Raw genomic sequence first — 16,375 nt, forward strand, 5'->3', positions numbered from 1 at the left:
TAGACCCAGCCTCATCTACACCACCATCTATAGCATGACTAGACCCAGCCTCATATACACCCCCATCTAGATCATGACTAGACCCAGCCTCATCTCCACCCCCATCTATAGCATGACTAGACCCAGCCTCATATACACCACCATATATAGCATGACTAGACCCAGCCTCATCTACACCACCATCTATAGCATGACTAGGCCCAGCCTCATCTACACCACCATCTGTAGCATGACTAGACCCAGCCTCATCTACACCACCATCTGTAGCATGACTAGACCCAGCCTCATATACACCACCATCTATAGCATGACTAGACCCAGCCTCATCTACACCACCATCTATAGCATGACTAGACCCAGCCTCATCTACACCACCATCTGTAGCATGACTAGGCCCAGCCTCATCTACACCACCATCTGTAGCATGACTATATCCAGTCTCATCTACACCACCATCTATAGCATGACTAGACCCAGCCTCATCTACACCACCATCTGTAGCATGACTAGACCCAGCCTCATCTACACCACGATCTGTAGCATGACTAGGCCCAGCCTCATCTACACCACCATCTATAGCATGACTAGGCCCAGCCTCTGCTGCCTGCGTCTCATGGCCTCCTGCACGTTGACCTTAATTTCCCCCACTGGTGCTTGTACCCTCCCCTTGTCTACGGCCTTTATGTGGGCACGCAAAGCTCTTATGCCCCAATTCCCCACACTCAAAACACTGTAGACTATCAGTCCTGGCAAACCCTGCGTAGAGCCCCTCCCCATGCCTCACTTTAAAATTCACATTTAATTGTTGCTCATTGTCATTCAGAAACTCTTGCCTCCAGAACGAAATAACATGCTTTACGGCGTCTGCCTGAAATCCTGCCGACAGTACACGAAAACCGCAAGCAAACTTACCAAAATGACTCAGCTCTTTCTGGATTTGATCATCCGTAGTAAACGGAGGCATATTCTCAACTACAACCCTTGTCGAAGGAGTCGAAAGAGGAGAAATCAGCACCAACACATCCCTTACAAATATTACACTAGCAATTAGCCTGCCCACTAAATTTACCCTTTTCATGAACACAACCACAGCTTTGTTCATTCTGGTAGCAGAATGTATAAATTCAGAACCTCTTCCACCATAACTCCATTCTCAGGAACACACCTGAATTCATGCCGTAGCGCCAGCGTCTCCTCCGTGCTAGGCTGCGAAGCCATCGCGCACACCACGCCGTTCAAACCCCAGGAAACTAAAACTCCTTCCTCTTCCTCCCTAACTTTGAACGAAAAACAGTGGATACTGCTAAACTAACAGTGCGTCCGCCATAGAAAAGAAAGATTGAAAAAAAAGACCACACACACACACACACAGAGCATGCTCATGGAAGCAGAGTCCACTACAGCAAAAATAAACGTTTATCCATAATACGTCGAAATTCAAAGGGAAACTATGAGATCTTGATGATCACTGAGCACCTGGCCTGCATCCCTCCATCTCATCTCTCTCTCTCTCTCTCTCTCTCTCTCTCTTTATTTCTCTCTCTCCTTCTTTTCTTTTCTCCTTCTGTCCCGTGCTCTCTCCTCTTTCCCTCTCCTTTCTCTCTCTCTCTCTCATTCTTTCTCCACCTCTTTATCTCACTCTCTCCTCTCTTTCCAGATAGAGTGGACCATGCAGACATCATAACACCTGTGTTATTGTCTCAGCTGTATGTCTGTGATGTCACAACTGTAGTGATGTCATCTCATAAACTACTCTCTCCCCAACATGCCAACAACTCCTACGGTATAATAATAATAATATGCCATTTAGCAGACGCTTTTATCCAAAGCGACTTACAGTCATGCGTGCATAAAAAAAAAATTTTTGTGCATGGGTGGTCCCGGGTATTGAACCCACTACCTTGGCGTTACAAGTGCCGTGCTCTACCAGCTGAGCTACAGAGGACCACCCACTACGGTGTGTTTACCTGTGAACAATCACTCACACAGACACACACACACACACACACACAATCTTTCTTTAAAGAGCCATGGTAGACAAAGGAGAGAGTGAAGTTGGTTGTTTCCATGTGTTCTGGCCTCTCCATTAACAACCCTATGGTAACTCTGTTCATTCTAAAAAAGCACAGGCGGCATGTAACATGGGTGAGGTTCTGATGTAACTGTGTGATGTTTTCATTGTCTCTCTTTTCATTGTCTCGTTCGTTATCTCTTTTATCCCCCTGTTCCTGAATGAGAGGAGTGTAGCAGAGGAGGGAGAGAGATAACCACACGATTACAGGTTTAGTAGCAGATGAGGATATACCTGAATAAACACACCGTTACTGTGTGTGTCTGTGTGTGTGTCTGTGTGTGTGTGTGTGTGTGTGTGTGTGTGTGTGTGTGTGTGTGTGTGTGTGTGTGTGTGTGTGTGTGTGTGTGTGTGTGTGTGTGTGTGTGTGTGTGTGCTTGCATGCATCTGTGTGTGTGTGTGTGTGTGTGTCTCAGGGAAGAGAAAGGGTCTAGGAAACGACCTGGTGTCACTGAAAAAATTAAACACACACACCCAGAGAGAGATGGTTGGCGAGAGAGAGAGAGAGAGAGAGAGAGAGAGAGAGAGAGAGAGAGAGAGAGAGAGAGAGAGAGAGAGAGAGAGAGAGAGAGAGAGAGAGAGAGAGAGAGAGAGGGAGAGAGAGAGAGGGAGAGAGAGAGGGAGAGAAAGAGAGAGAGAGAGAGAGAGACAGAGAGAGAGACAGAGAGAGAGAGAGAGAGAGAGAGAGAGAGAGAGAGAGAGAGAGAGAGAGAGAGAGAGAGAGAGCGGGAGAGGGAGAGGGAGAGAGTGAGAGAGAGGAGGGAGAGAAATAGAGAGAGGGGAGAGAGAGAGAGAGAGAGAGAGAGAGAGAGATAGAGATAGAGATAGAGATAGAGATAGAGATAGAGATAGAGATAGAGAGAGAGAGAGAGAGAGAGAGAGAGAGAGAGAGAGAGAGAGAGAGAGAGAGAGAGAGAGAGAGAGAGAGAGAGAGAGAGAGAGAGAGAGAGAGAGAGAGAGAGAGAGAGAGAGAGAGAGAGAGAGAGAGGGAGAGAGAGAGAGAGAGAGATAGAGAGGGTTGGTGAGAGAGAGAGAGAGAGAGAGAGAGAGAGAGAGAGAGAGAGAAGGTTGGTGAGAGAGAGAGAGAGAGAGAGAGAGAGAGAGAGAGAGAGAGAGAGAGAAGGTTGGTGAGAGAGAGAGAGAGGGGGAGAGAGAGAGAGAGAGAGAGAGAGAGAGAGAGAGAGAGAGAGAGAGAGAAAGGAGAGAAAGGAGAGAAAGGAGAGAATGAACAAGAGTGGAATCAGAGAAAGAAGAGATGTGACTGACTACAATAACAAACAGGTTACACACATTGGCGTGTGTGTGTGCACATGCTCACCAGGAAAATGCTGCAGTTCTGTGCCAAAACGTGCCATCGTTAATGGTACTTTTGGTACAGATGTGTCTTCTCGCAGCGCCAAAACCGGCTTTCGAACAAGCCCTACTCAGCCCCAGTCTACACGACCCAGCCCCAGTCTACACGACCCAGCCCCAGTCTACACGACCCAGCCCCAGTCTACACGACCCAGCCCCAGTCTACACGACCCAGTCCCAGTCTACACGACCCAGCCCCAGTCTACACGACCCAGTCCCAGTCTACACGACCCAGCCCCAGTCTACACGACCCAGTACCAGTCTACACGACCCAGTCCCAGTCTACACGACCCAGCCCCAGTCTACACGACCCAGCCCCAGTCTACCAGCAGCAATGGAGTATTGTTCCCTAGGCCCAGTACAGTACAGGGATATGCTCACTTACTTTATTGTGTATTTCATATTTCATATTCCTCATGTTGTTGGTTCTTCCTAGTAATACAATGTTATTGATTATTGCATTGCTGGGTTTTGAGTTTGCAAGAAAGGCATGTCAATGTACTTGTGCATGTGACATTAAAACTTGAAACTTGCTGATGACCTCCGGAAAGGAGCATGTTATCAAATCAAATCAAATGTATTAGTCACATACACATGGTAAGCAGATGTTATTGCGAGCGAAGTGTAGCGAAATGCTCGTGCTTCTAGTTCCGACAGTGCAGCAATATCTAGCAAGTAATATCTAACAGTTCCACAACAAAAACCTAATACACACAAATCTAAGTAAAGGAATGGAATAAGAATATATACATATATGGATGAACAATGTCATTATCAGAGTGGCATAGGCTAAGATGCAATAGATAGTATAGAATACAGTATACATACATATGAGATGGGTAATGGAAGTGAAATGGTCTGGGCTGGAAGTGAAATGGTCTGGGCTGGAAGTGAAATGGTCTGGGCTGGAAGTGAAATGGTCTGGGCAGGAAGTGAAATGGTCTGGGCTGGAAGTGAAATGGTCTGGGCTGGAAGTGAAATGGTCTGGGCAGGAAGTGAAATGGTCTGGGCTGGAGGTAAAATGGTCTGGGCTAGAAGTAAAATGGTCTGGGCAGGAAGTGAAAGACACTAAATGTGCAGTGCTCTATGAAAGACGCAGCCGAGGTAACCGCTGGTCTCACCAACAGAACACAAACACAGTCATTCTGTTGTCAGAGGAGCCTGGTTGGATGTTGATAATGTGTTTTCTTGTATGCCAGATAAGCCAGATATTGTTGTTGTTGGGGAGGCCAGAGCAAGTTTTTGGAGGTGGGCTGCTAATTTGACTGCTAGATGGAGCAGGCCTTTTCTGACAAGCTGCTTAAATACCAGCCCCTCATCACGCCTGAACAGCTTTGGATATCAGTGCAACCTTGCTGTGGTGATATTGGGTAGTCTGGCTGACAGACCTGGCCTTCAGATAGCAGTCTGGGCCATGTTCACAGGCTGACAGTACCTTCCTTCAGATAGATAAATAAAATGAGGCTAGAGAGGTACTGCTCTTTATCAGCAGTCATGGGCAGCCTTGCTGTGTGGAGGAGAAGGTGCCGTCTGTTTCTCTAGGGGTCGACATATCTCTGTCTGTTTCCCCAGGGGTCCAGATATCTCTGTCTGTTTCCCCAGGGGTCCAGATATCTCTGTCTGTTTCCCCAGGGGTCCAGATATCTCTGTCTGTTTCTCTAGGGGTCCAGATATCAATTCAATTCAATTCAATTTAAGGGCTTTATTGGCATGGGAAACATATGTTTACATTGCCAAAGCAATTTAAATAGATAATTATAAAAAGTGAAATATTTCTGTCTGTTTCTCTAGGGGTCCAGATATCGCTGTCCTGAAATGGTACAATCCTTATTGTAGGAATTGTAGGAAATACAGTATTTAAAATGTGTGTGTGTGTGTGTGCACGTGTGCGCGTGTGTGCGTGTGTGTGCATGTGTGTGTGTTCGTTCTGATGCATCTGTTTACCGCCTGAGAGAGCAGCGGCTGCCTCAGTGCCAGACAAAGCAATAAATATCCCTCCACCTCACCGGTCCACTCGCTTGATCCCTGAGAAAAAAGGAAGCGAGGGAAGAGAGCTTTGATGGGCTCTTCCTGGAACACACAAATGGACAGGGCACACCTATAGCTACTGTAGGATGGAGTGAGAGATTGAATTGAGACGACAAGAGAGAGAGAGAGAGAGAGAGAGAGAGAGAGAGAGAGAGAGAGAGAGAGAGAGAGAGAGAGAGAGAGAGAGAGAGAGAGAGAGAGAGAGAGAGAGAGAAAGAGAGAGAGAGAGAGAGAGAGAGAGAAATAGAGAGAAATAGAGAGAAATAGAGAGAGAGAGAGAGAGAGAGAGAGAGAGAGAGAGAGAGAGAGAGAGAGAGAGAGAACGAGAGAGAGAGAACACACACTGGTTGAATCAATGTTGTTTCCACATCATTTCAACGAAATGACATGGAACCAACGTGAAATAGATGTTGAATTGACGTCTGTGCCCAGTGGGATGTTTTTTCCCCTTCAGTAATACATACAGTGCATTCAGAAAGTATTCGCATCCCTTGACTTTTTCCATATTTGTTACGTTACAGGCTTATTCTAAAATGGATTCAATAAAAAATGGTCTTCATCAATTTACACACAATACCCCATTATGACAAAGCAAAAACAGGTTTTTACAAATGTTAGCAAATTTATTACAAATGAAAAACAGAAATACCTTATTTACATAAGTATTCAGACCCTTTGCTGTGAGACTCGAAATTGAGTTCAGGTGCATCCTGTTTCCATTGATCATCCACAACTTGATTGGAGTCCACCTGTGGTAAATTCAATTGATTGGACATGATTTGGAAAGGCACACACCTGTCTATATAAGGTCCAACAGTTGACAGTGCATGTCAGAGCAAAAACCAAGCCACGATGTCGAAGGGATTGTCCGTAGAGCGCCGAGACAGGATTGTATCGAGGCACAGATCTGGGGAAGGGTACCAAAAAATGTCTGCAGCATTGAAGGTCCCCAAGAACACAGTGGCCTCCATCATTCTTAAATGTATGAAGTTTGGAACCACGAAGACTCTTCCTAGAGCTGGCCGCCTGGCCAAACTGAGCAATGGGGGAGAAGGGCCTTGGTCAGGGAAGTGACCAAGAACCCGACAGAGCTCCAGAGTTCCTCCGTGGAGATGGGAGAACCTTCCAGAAGCACAACCATCTTTGCAGCACTCCACCAATCAGGCCTTTATGGTAGAGTGGCCAGGGACTGGGAGACCAGTCAGGATCGAGGGAAAGATGAACGGAGCAAAATAGAGATCATTGATGAAAACCTGCTCCCGAGTGCTCAGGACCTCAGACTGGGACGAAGGTTCACCTTCCAACAGGACAACGACCCTAAGCACACAGCCAAGACAACGCAGGAGTGGCTTCGGGACAAGTCTCTGAATGTCCTTGAGTGGCCCAGCCAGAACCCAGACTTGAACCCGATCGAACATCTCTGGAGAGACCTTAAAATAGCTGTGCAGTTACGCTCCCCATCCAACCTGATAAGAGCTTGAGAGGATCTGCAGAGAAGAATGGGAGAAACTTCCCAAATACAGGTGTGCCAAGCTTGTAGCGTCATACCTAAGAAGACTTGAGGCTGTAATCGCTGCCAAAGGTGCTTCAAGATAGTACTGAGTAAAGGGTCTGAATACTTATGTAAATGTCATATTTAATTATTATATATTTTTTTACATTTGCACAAATTTCTAAAAACCTGTTTTTGCTTTGTTATTATTGGGTATTGTGTTTAAATTGATGAGGAAAAAAATGTCAATGGGTGAAGTAAAAAACTTGACGGTTAAGTATAGGTATTAATTCCGACTGGTTAAAGTAAGGGTTAAGGTTTGGGATTAGGTTAAAAGAGAGAAAAATAATGAGTGCCTAGCACTGGGATTGAACCCACAATACTCTGAGGCGAAGCGCATGGTTTAAGTCCATAATCTATCCCCATCCACGAGCCTGCTAGATGGTGACACATGCTCACGTTCCCCCTAGTGGACGGTATTGAAGGCATCTGCCGGTCTCCTAGAGAACCTGGACAAGCGTTGAATACTGAAGTCTATCTGGTGTGACCTCGCTGGATAATGATCATCAAACTGGAGGAAAAACAACAGCATATAGTCTGTGGTGTCACAACCTCGGACTGGCTTAGACGTTAGAACAAAGGAACTAATGCGTACGTTTCATGTTCACATCACATCCTGTAAGTGGGGTCAAATGTCAGGTGTGGAATATAGCCATGGATGTAACTGACCAGCCACACACGCACACATTCACACACCGGCTTGTAAGGGCATGATTGGATGGTTGTGAAAGACAACAATTAAGCCTATCCAATTAGGAGCACACGCGCATGCACACACGCACAGACACACAGACACACAGACACACACACACACACACACACACACACACACACACACACACAAGCCTATACAGATTCGTACACAGACACACACACACAGACACAAGTATACCAGAGGAGCAGTAGAGAAGCGTAGAGCAGTGACAAGGGGACATCTAGCAGGAAGCTAGTGTAATTGGCTAGTATCTAGCAGGAAGCTATTGTATATGGCTAGTATCTAGCAGGAAGCTAGTGTAATTGGCTAGTATCCAGCAGGAAGCTAGTGTAATTGGCTAGTATCTAGTAGGAAGCTAGTGTAATTCGCTAGTATCTAGTAGGAAGCTATTGTAATTGGCTACTATCTAGCAGGAAGCTAGTGTAATTGGCTAGTATCTAGCAGGAAGCTAGTGCAATTGGCTAGTATCTAGCAGGAAGCTAGTGTAATTGGCTAGTATCTAGCAGGAAGCTAGTGCAATTGGCTAGTATCTAGTATGAAGCTAGTGTAATTGGCTAGTATCTAGCAGGAAGCTAGTGTAATTGGCTAGTATCTAGCAGGAAGCTAGTGTAATTGGCTAGTATCTAGCAGGAAGCTAGTGTAATTGGCTAGTATCTAGCAGGAAGCTAGTGTAATTGGCTACTATCTAGCAGGAAGCTAGTGTAATTGGCTAGTATCTAGCAGGAAGCTAGTGCAATTGGCTAGTATCTAGCAGGAAGCTAGTTTAATTGGCTAGTATCTAGCAGGAAGCTAGTGTAATTGGCTAGTATCTAGCAGGAAGCTAGTGTAATTGGCTAGTATCTAGCAGGAAGCTAGTGTAATTGGCTAGTATCTAGAAGGAAGCTAGTGTAATTGGCTAGTATCTAGCAGGAAGCTAGTGTAATTGGCTAGTATCTAGCAGGAAGCTAGTGTAATTGGCTAGTATCTAGCAGGAAGCTAGTGTAATTGGCTAGTATCTAGCAGGAAGCTAGTGTAATTGGCTAGTATCTAGCAGGAAGATAGTGTAATTGGCTAGTATCTAGCAGGAAGCTAGTGTAATTGGCTAGTATCTAGCAGGAAGCTAGTGTAATTGGCTAGTATCTAGCAGGAAGCTATTGTAATTGGCTAGTATCTAGCAGGAAGCTAGTGTAATTGGCTAGTATCTAGCAGGAAGCTAGTGTAATTGGCTAGTATCTAGCAGGAAGCTAGTGTAATTGGCTAGTAAACACTGCTGTCACAACAGCCTGAAGTGAGAAGAGGAAACTTACATTGGGCAAATAGAAACGGGAGAGAGACAGAGGGAGCAGAAAACTAGATTTTACAGAAAGTGCAAAGAAGTAATAGCGAGATGATGACCTAGAGCCTTGGTTTTCAACACACTGGTGGTGTGCTGCGAGGAACTCTCAGGTGTGCCGCAAAACTTGACCTTTGGAATGCACTTGGAATTTATACTTTGGAGCACCAGTGCCGATCTGATAATACATTGAATGGCGTGTGGATCGTTGTTTCAAGTCCAGTGAGCTCAGACCAAAAGTAATTTGTATCATTTTACTTTGCCTATGAGAACCATTAGCACAGGCATGTCTGATAAGGCTTAGCTACGTATATCTAAGCATCTGCCATAGAAACAAACAGAGCATGGCAGAAACCGCTCATCTCTATCCCAAACCATTCAAAACTAAAGACATATTTTACAGGAGTTACAATTTTTTTTTCTGATGCAGATTCACGGGGTGCTCTTAAAGGGGTACACACAAAATTAATCATCGCGAGTAAGGAACTATGCAAACTAAAAACATTTAATCTATAAAAACTGTTTGTCACAGAAAATAGATGATTTGCAGTATGGTTCAGATGAGATGGGAGTGTTTAGTATGGCCCTGTCTCAGTGGTTAAGGTGAACTACCATGAGAGTGTTTATGGCCCTGTCTCAGTGGTTAAGGTGAACTACCATGAGAGTGTTTATGGCCCTGTCTCAGTGGTTAAGGTGAACTACCATGAGAGTGTTTATGGCCCTGTCTCAGTGGTTAAGGTGAACTACCATGGGAGTGTTTATGGCCCTGTCTCAGTGGTGAAGGTGAACTACCATGGGAGTGTTTAGTATGGCCCTGTCTCAGTGGTGAAGGTGAACTACCATGAGAGTGAGAAAGAGGGAGGCAAAGAGGAGGCACAAAGAGACAGGCTGTAGTCAAAACAAGGTGGCGACCTCAAGAACCCACCTGGGGATGGCTAGCACCTATGCACGGCTCTGTCTGGGTGGTGAAGGTGATAGCAGTGTCAGAGGGGACAAAACACAACTGCCATCCCTAGGAGACTGCATCAGACCCTCACCATCACGATCCTCTCTCTCTTCTCCATCATTAGAAGAGGTAATGGTAGGTAGAGGCAGAGATAGAGGGAGAGATTGGCAAAGAGCATTCATGCTAAGCCCTGTCATCAAAGGGCAGCACGTTCAGGCTGCAGATGATTGCTAAAAAAGTTCAAAGTTTGAGATGTCATCATTGTCCTGGAATCCTCTCCTATTGCAGCCACATTATAGAAAGGCATCAAATCCATAGATTTATCGCTATGATTAAATTCATGGTCTACATCTAATCTATTGTGATCCCTATGGCATAGTGGTCAAAGGGTTTACTGTATTTGGCTTGAAAATAGGAGCTGAACCATTTAAGGGAAGAGAAAAACTCAGAATGCTTCAGAATGATTTTCTCAGACAATTAGTGACATTGCAAGTAGAAGATTGTCATCAGACATATTTTAATGGGAAAAAAAGATTTGAGGGACTTTATTTTGTGCTTTTAGGTCAGAATGTAGTATTTTAAGTACTTATTTCTTACTCTACTACATGGACTGGGCAAGTGATGCAAGTTAAAACCAACAAACCCTACATTCTACTCTACATAACGGTCTGATGGAGGTCTGGGCCACATAACGGTCTGATGGAGGTCTGGACCATATAACGGTCTGATGGAGGTCTGGGCCATATAACGGTCTGATGGAGGTCTGGGCCATATAACGGTCTGATGGAGGTCTGGCACCATATCTGTTTTATGGAGGTCTGGGCCATATAACTGTTTTATGGAGGTCTGGGCCATATAACTGTTTTATGGAGGTCTGGGCCATATAACTGTTTTATGGAGGTCTGGGCCATATAACAGTCTGATATAATGGTCTGATGGAGGTCTGGGACATATAACGGTCTGATATAATGGTCTGATGGAGGTCTGGGCCATATAACTGTTTTATGGAGGTCTGGGCCATATAACTGTTTTATGGAGGTCTGGGTAGGGCTGTGGCAGTGGCAGTCACAAAATTTCGTCAGCCGGTGATTGTCATGCAAATAACTGTCGGTCTCACGATAATTAACCGTTAATTAGCATAAACACATTCAGCATCTCCTGGCTTCCACACATAGCCTACAAGCCACTGATGCAGACCTTTGGAAAATCTACATTTGAAAAAGTCTAATAAATCCATGTAATATAGCCTACACCTTGACAATACATCCATTATTTATTTTAGACAGGTCTAAAGAAGCATGATATGAAGAAAATGTAGTCATGATGTGGCTATGCCAAATGGCTGTGGGCTACACTAGTTAATTTAGCAGACAAGATTTGCTTAGAATTCCGTGGCATTATTTTATAGTATGAAGAATACAACTGAACAAAGCTGAATAAAATATAAATATTTTCTCCAAACGATTTGAGGGTGTGCGCACATGTGGCTATTCTGTGTTGAGCGGTTAACAAATAAATAGTTACTCCTATATGCTTAATTTAGAGTTATTAATGTAGCTTTAGTTGATCTACAAACGTTGAGATATATGATTAGATTTTTAATACATTGTAAGGCTGCATGATGAGACTCTAATGATGATTTGAAAAAAGTTGCTTGAAAGGCCTGAGCTCTGCTTTGTTTTTTTGTGCAGGCTGTACACACTACATCAGTCTCTCATTCACAATTTGACAAGCACTTGATAATGATAATGCCTCGAATTTCACGGCGGCATCCCAAATGTGATTATGCATGTAATGCTTTTATTATAAAGGTGCATTTTAATGGTGAAAACTGTCTTCCCCAAACTTGAAACTCACGCGCTGCATATGTATGCAAGTTAGGCTCTACACCCGTTGTAAAGCGGATTAATGTGCCTCATTTTAAGAAGTTATTTGGCCACTTTAGTTGTGATATTAAAACATATAGGCCTATGGGCTAGGCTACATGAGGTGTGCGACTATGATTCGAAAAAGTCGCAAAAAAAAAAGGCATTGTTTCTTATGCTGGGCATCATTTAAAAGTAATAATATATAACTGATAGGCTAATATTGTCACCCATCAGACTATTTTTGATTTAATCTTGTCTTTACATATACTAAATAATATATGTGTGACATTTGTTTTGATTTAGAATGGACCATTATCATGCACCTGTCTCGAAACAGGGGCAGAGGGAAAAAAATATACAATATTTTTTCATTTGTTTAACACTTCTTTGGTTACTACATGATTCCATATGTGTTATTTCATAGTTTTGATGTCTTCACTATTATTTCACAATGTAAAAAAATAGTTTAAAAAAAATTAAGAAAAACCCTTGAATGAGTAGGTGTGTCCAAACTTTTGATTGGTAACGTATTTGTGCACCTGTCTGTTTTTCCACATAGGAATTAGATCTTGGTGTTAGCTGAGGTTACCGTACCATGTTTTAATTGATTGGTTTTTACTGTGAGAGAAAGGACAGGTGTTTTATTGTGTTTGCGTCAATGGCATGGCTGCCGTTGTCTGTCTCTCAAGTCATCCATGATTAAAAGAGAAGGAGAAATTAGGCTACTCCCTCCCAGTCGGTATTGTTTTTGTCAACATGTTGGTCTCATCAACCTTTTGAAGACACAAAACAAACACCCTTTGCCGTATCTCTGTGCCTCTTCAAATGCCCTGCCCTGCCCACTTCACTTAACTCCTCGTCCTCTGCAACGGCGACCAATCAAGCCAGAAGCAATGGGTAGAAAAGAGCCGACCCTCTGAGCTATCCAACCAGCACCTGGACTACTCCCACTGGACAAAAACTGGTTAAATCAATGTTGTTTCCACGTCATGTCAACCCCAAAAATCAACGTGACTGCGTAGAATCAACATGGGAAACTAATTGGATTTGCAAAATGCCATCATACGTAAGGGCATATGTGACGGCGTTGAATCAACATGGGAAACTAATTGGATTTGCAAAATGTAATCATACGTAAGGGCATTTTGTCTATTTTTCACTCAACTTTTAACCTAAATCCAATGACATGGTGAAATGTTTTGTTGATTTCACGTTGATTTCAGGTTAGTTGACAACTCAACCAAATGTAAATGAAAACCAGACGTTGAACTGACGTCGGTACCATGGGCTACTACTACAACTAGATATCCCTGTGCCATATTTGACTTCTAAATTCATTCTTCATGAAAAAGAGTTTGCAAAGCTGTCATCAAGGCAAAGGATGGCTATTTGAAGAATCTCAAATAGAAAATATTTTTTGATTTGTTTAACACTTTTTTGGTTACTACATGATTCCATATGTGTTATTTCATAGTTTTGATGTCTTCACTATTATTCTACAATGTAGAAAATAATAAAAATACATTAAAAACCCTGGAATGAGTAGGTGTGTCCAAATTTTGACTGGTACTGTACATATCCAACCAGAAGCCATGGATTACAGGCAACATCCGCACTGAGCTAAAGGCTAGAGCTGCCTCTTTCAAGAATCCTACTACACCGGCTCTGATGCTCGTCGGATGTGGCAGGGCTTGCAAACTATCATGGAATAGAAGAGGAAACCCAGCCGCGAGCTGCCCAGTGAAGCGAGCCTACCAGATGAGCAAAATGCCTTCTATGCTCGCTCTGAGGCAAACAACACTGAACCATGTGTGAAAGTACCAGCTGTTCCGGGCGGTGAGGGTAGGCAACAACACCCTCAACACGGGGGCCCCTCAGTGTGCGTGCTTAGTCCCCTCCTATACTCCCTGTTCACCCACGACTGCGTGGCTGCGCCGACTCCAACACTATCATTACGTTTGTTGACAACACAATGGTGGTAGGCCTGAGGTCAGAGACCTGGCAGTGTGGTTCCAGGACAACAACCACTCCCTCAACATCAGCAAGACAAAGGAGCTGATCGTGGACTACAGAAAACGGAGGGCCGAGCACGCCCCCATCCACATCGACAGGCTGTAGTGGAGCGGGTCGAGAGCTTCAAGTTCAAGATCTATCACGGTCCAAACACTCCAACACAGTCATGATGAGGGCACGAAAATGCCTCTTCCCCCTCAGGAGGCTGACAAGATTTGGCATGGGCACTCAGATCCTCAAAAAGTTATACAGCTGCACCATTGAGACCATCTTGACTGGCTGCATCACCGCTTGGAATGGCAACTGCTTGGCATCCGACCGCAAGGCGCTAAAGTGGGTAGTGCGTACGGCCCAGTACATCACTGGGGCCGACCCCCCTGCCATCCAGGACCTCTATACCAGGCGGTGTCAGAGGAAGGCCCTAAAAATTGTCAAAGATTCCTGCCACCCAAATCATAGACTGTTCTCTCTGCTACCGCACGGAAAGTTGTACCAATGCACCAAGTCTGGAACCAACAGGACCCTGAACAGCTTCTCCCCCCAGGCCATAAGACTGCTAAATAGTTCAATAGTTAACCAAATAGTTAACCTGGGCTATCTGCATTGACCCTGTTTGCACTAACTGTCACGACTTCCGCCGAGGCTGCCCCCCTCCTGGTTCGGGCAGGCTTCGGCATTCGTCGTCACCGGAGTACTAGCTACTGCCGATCCCATTCTCATCACTCCACATGTCTTGTCTTGACAATCACACACACCTGGTGCTCATTCCCCTAATTAGTATGTGTATAAGTGTTCCCTCTGTTCCCCTTGTCTCTGTGAGTGATTGTTTGTTGTGAGAGCGTGTAGCTCTGTTGAGCTACTATTCACTGTGTTTATGCCAAGGTGGATGTTTTCCCTTGTAATAGTTTCGTTTGACGCTTTGGCCGTTTGATTTATGTAAACGGAAAAAAATCTCTGGACCTGCGCCTGACTCCTTCATTCACACCTCGTCACACTAACTTTATTGACTCATCACGTACGCTGCTACTGTTTACTATCTATCACTGAATTCCTAGTTATATGTACATACTGTATCTACCTCCATTACCTCGTCGCACATCGACTCGGTACTGGTACCCTGTGTATATAGCCAAGTTATTGTTACCCATTGTGTATTTATTATTACTTTTGTTATTACCTGTTTGACTTTTCTATTATTTCTCTATTTTCTTTCTCTCTGTAGCATTTCACTGTTAGTCTACACCTGTTGTTTACGAAGCACGTGCCAAATGAAATTTGATTTCAATTGGTGGTTCAAACACATACACAGCCATGCAACCCTGGTGATAATGAGTGTGAATATTCATTAAGGACCAACAGATTATCACCAGGCCAGCCTGTTTATGGAGCTGCCTGAGGGATTATAGCCTGCTGCCTGGGGGATTATAGCCTGCTGCCTGAGGGATTATAGCCTGCTGCCTGGGGGATTATAGCCTGCTGCCTGGGGGATTATAGCCTGCTGCCTGAGGGATTATAGCCTGCTGCCTGAGGGATTATAGCCTGCTGCCTGGGGGATTATAGCCTGCTGCCTGGGGGATTATAGCCTGCTGCCTGAGGGATTATAGCCTGCTGCCTGGGGGATTATAGCCTGCTGCCTGAGGGATTATAGCGTGCTGCCTGGGGGATTATAGCCTGCTGCCTGGGGGATTATAGCCTGCTGCCTGAGGGATTATAGCCTGCTGCCTGGGGGATTATAGCCTGCTGCCTGGGGATTATAGCGTGCTGCCTGGGGGATTATAGCCTGCTGCCTGGGGGATTATAGCCTGCTGCCTGGGGGATTATAGCCTGCTGCCTGGGGGATTATAGCCTGCTGTCTGGGGGATTATAGCCTGCTGCCTGGGGGATTATAGCCTGCTGCCTGGGGGATTATAGCCTGCTGCCTGAGGGATTATAGCCTGCTGCCTGGGGGATTATAGCCTGCTGCCTGGGGGATTATAGCCTGCTGCCTGGGGGGATTATAGCCTGCTGCCTGGGGGATTATAGCCTGCTGCCTGAGGGATTATAGCCTGCTGCCTGGGGGATTATAGCCTGCTGCCTGGGGGATTATAGCCTGCTGCCTGAGGGATTATAGCCTGCTGCCTGGGGGATTATAGCCTGCTGCCTGGGGGATTATAGCGTGCTGCCTGGGGGATTATAGCCTGCTGCCTGGGGGATTATAGCCTGCTGCCTGGGGGATTATAGCCTGCTGCCTGGGGGATTATAGCCTGCTGCCTGAGGGATTATAGCCTGCTGCCTGGGGGATTATAGCCTGCTGCCTGGGGGATTATAGCCTGCTGCCTGGGGGATTATAGCCTGCTGCCTGGGGGATTATAGCCTGCTGCCTGAGGGATTATAGCCTGCTGCCTGGGGGATTATAGCCTGCTGCCTGGGGGATTATAGCCTGCTGCCTGGGGGATTATAGCCTGCTGCCTGAGGGATTATAGCCTGCTGCCTGGGGGATTATAGCCTGCTGCCTGGGGGATTATAGCCTGCTGCCTG

This window comes from Coregonus clupeaformis, chromosome 36 (assembly GCF_020615455.1).
Source record: "Coregonus clupeaformis isolate EN_2021a chromosome 36, ASM2061545v1, whole genome shotgun sequence".
Classification (NCBI taxonomy): domain Eukaryota; kingdom Metazoa; phylum Chordata; class Actinopteri; order Salmoniformes; family Salmonidae; genus Coregonus; species Coregonus clupeaformis.